The sequence below is a fragment of the Microtus ochrogaster genome, chromosome 15 (genome assembly GCF_000317375.1).
Source record: "Microtus ochrogaster isolate Prairie Vole_2 chromosome 15, MicOch1.0, whole genome shotgun sequence".
Lineage (NCBI taxonomy): Eukaryota > Metazoa > Chordata > Mammalia > Rodentia > Cricetidae > Microtus > Microtus ochrogaster.
The window spans coordinates 5,482,021-5,485,692 of NC_022017.1; positions in this window are offsets into that span (position 1 = coordinate 5,482,021).

Consider the following 3,672-nt stretch of genomic DNA (forward strand, 5'->3'; position numbering starts at 1 on the left):
TAGCTCTTGTAGACCAGGCTGGTCTCGAACTCACAGAGATCTGCCTGCCTCTGCCTCCCAAGTGCTGGGATTAAAGGCGTGCGCCACCACCGCCTGGCCACAAAAATTGACTTTAGTTGAAATAGAACAGTATCAGATCCAGAAGTCGGACAAACATTAATCAAATATTTGGCTTTTGGAAATGCGAATCCAGAATGCAAAAGGATGATTAAGTCTTTAAAGGCAAGGTCAGCATCAATAGATAAATGGATAAGAAACAGGGCTGATAATTGGATCTCACACTTAATGATACTACTCTGATAGAAGTAATTTCTAAAAGTATTAAGAAAAATCAAAATGTCAGATGTTTTCATTGTGGTAAGCAGGGTCATTTCAAAAGTGATTCTAGGCAAGACATTCCTAGAAACAATGTTTTTTCTAGAGACAATCCAAAATGAAGGCCCCAGTCTTCTGGAGTATACAGAAGGTGTGGCAAAGGCTGGCATTGGACTAATGAATGCAGATAAAAAAGGGACCCACAAGGTAACTCTTTGTCATCAGGAAATGCACTGAGGGATCTCCTGCATGTCCCAATGTCAATTGGATTCAATCATTCCCTGTCAGCATTGGAGAAACTCATCCACAGTGTAATTAAAAGACTTAATGTCTGTTGTTAAAAGCAATGCTGATATGAATGTAGTAAGGACAAAACAGCTTCAGTAGATAAAATAAAAAATTCAGGAAAGATCAGTAAACAAGTATTTTGGCCAACTGCTATAAATGCTCTGAGACCAAAGCTAATAAAGCATACACACACACACACACACACACACACACACACACACACACACATATATAAATGGTGCTGCATTTGAAGGTTTAGTAGACACAGGAACAGATGTGACTTTTTTTTCACTAAAATCTTGGCATCCAGATTGGCCTCTTCAGGAGGTAAATATTCAGCTTTTATTGATTGGAAATTTATCTCAGGTAAAGCAAAGTGCAAGATGGATCAAATGTATAGAACCAAAAGGACAAATAGGAAAGTTAAGACCTTATGTGGCCAATATAGCCATAAATTTATGGAGGCATAGATTGTTGCAGCAATGGAAAACAAGATTAACATTCCTCCAATCTCAGAAACAAACCACAAAATAAAGAATGCTTCTGAGAAAAATATTAAAAGGTATTATCAAGAACAGTCACAGCCCATTCAGGCTGTACATAAGCAGGGCACAATACTTGTTGGTCTTTCAACGATACCAAACGTCTTATCTTTTTGTTGTTGTTATTTTTTTTTGAGACAGGATTTCTCTGTGTAGCTTTTGGAGCCTACCCTGGAACTCGCTCTATAGAACAAGCTGGCCTCGAACTCACAAAGATCTGCCTCCCTCTGTCTCCTGAGTGCTGGGATTAAAGGTATACACCATCACTGCCCACCTCCCTATCTTTAAAATAGTTAACTGACAAGTTGTGTAGGTGGAAAAATGGCCTTTGTCATCAGAAAAATTGCAGACAATAGAACATCTGGTACAGGAGCTCAACATATTGAAGAATTGACCAGTCCTTGTAATTCTCCTATATTTGTCATTAAAAAGAAATCTAAAAGATGGAGGATGGAAATCATATCTAAGAGTCATAAGCAAGCATGGACTTCCCTTGTCTTCTTTATTACCTGAGGGATGGCCTATTATAGTGACTGATTTAACAGACTGCTTTCTTACTATACCTTTACAAGTACAGGATAAAGAAAAATTTGCTTTCACAGTGCCAGCCTACAATAACGCTCAACCATTAAAAGGTATCAATGCTGGTGGGAGAGATGGCTCAGAGGTTAAAAGCACTAGCTGAGTTCAGGATTGAACCAGGATCCTGAGTTCAATTCCCAGCAACCATTATAGGTTGTTCACAACAGCCTATAATGAGATTTAGTGCCCTCTTCTGCTGTGCAGACATACATGCAGGCAAAACACTGTATACATAATAAATAAACAAATCTGAAAGAAAAATATATCAATGGAAAGTTCTTCTATAAGAAATGTAAAACATTTCCACCAAGTTGCTGTGGGAACTCCTTCAGCCAATAGCCTTTAAGATACTGCCTACCAGCCTGGCAGTAGTGGTTCACACCTTTAATTCCAGCACTTGGGAGACAGAGGAAGGAGGATCTCTGTGAGTTCAAGGCCAGTCTGGTCTACAGAGTGAGTTCCAAGACAGGCTCCAAAGCTAAACAGAGAAACCCTGTCTCGAAAAACAAAAAACAAAACAAACAAAAAAAACTAAAAAAAAAAAAAAAAGATACTGTCTACCAAACTACTATTTACAATTATACCAGACAGTAATCTTAAAACTTAACCATCATTTTAGGTTTTATAGGATCCCATAGAAATAACATCTCCCCCATGACAGCTGAAAGTAATTCTAGAAGACAATATCCTCTTTCCCAACAAAGTTTGTCCTCAGGGTTAGGGACATCAATAAGGGGTTGATTATAACTGGTATATGGTTGGGGTAAAAATTATGTAGGCTCAGGGATTTCTTTAAAAAACAGGGGGATGGGATAATAGGTAGATTACTATGAGCTTACTCACACTAATAATAATAGTGAGTAATAGAGTGAATACTTGTGAGCTATTATTTATAGACAATTTACATTGGTATAGATTTTTGTATATTGATACAAATTTAAATTGTATTTGTTATATTGAATATTCTATTTCTGTTTACAATATTTGTACACCTATACAAAGTTATTTTGGCATATTATATGTATGCATGCTTCTACCACTGCTTAAGATATTAAGATATTATTTAAGATAATTTTAGGATATATTTATCATATTGTACTTTACATTTCTACCTCTAATCAAGCTACTTATACATTGTTTACATTTTGAGGTCATTGACCTTATTTGCTGCACAGTTGTTTAAAGATTGTTTAATATTCTAATATGAAGCCTTAGTCTTTAAGCTATATAGGTATTAAGAATTATAGGTTAATAGTCGTCCATGTTTGTCATAGTTATAGTTAGACTAATCAGGTTCTTTAGATACATAGCAATTGTGTTCTACATATATAGGTAATTCCTTTTTTAAAAAAGATTTATTATGTATTCAGTATTCTGCCTGCATGTACCCCTGCAGGCCAGAAGAGGGCACTAAATCTCATTACAGATGGTCGTGAACACATGTGGTTGCTGGGAATTGAACTCAGGACATTTGGAAGAGCAGGCAAAGCTCTTAACCACTGAGCCATCTCTCCAGCCCCATATATAGGTAATTTCAACCACTTCAAAGAACTGTAGAATATGGCATTTAAATATATTAGGGTTCTGATGATGTGAGACACAATTGCTCCTAGCAGCACTGAGCTATTCCTGAGAGAATGTTGGGCACCAAAGACACTCCACTTTGAACTTGTTTTTTTCTTGGCAAAACTGGCCTTTGGGAAAAGAACTGCCCATGCCTCAACCACTAACCACTGACAAAATACACATTGTCCAGACTGGACAAGCATGATACAAGAAAAAAGACTGCCAAATCTTGCCAAGACAAGGTAAGACAGTTTTGAAACTTTTCCTGCCTCTGAAAATGGTCTGTTAGGCCGGGCGGTGGTGGCACACGCCTTTAATCCCAGCACTTGGGAGGCAGAGGCAGGCAGATCTCTGTGAGTTCGAGACCAGCCTGGTCTAC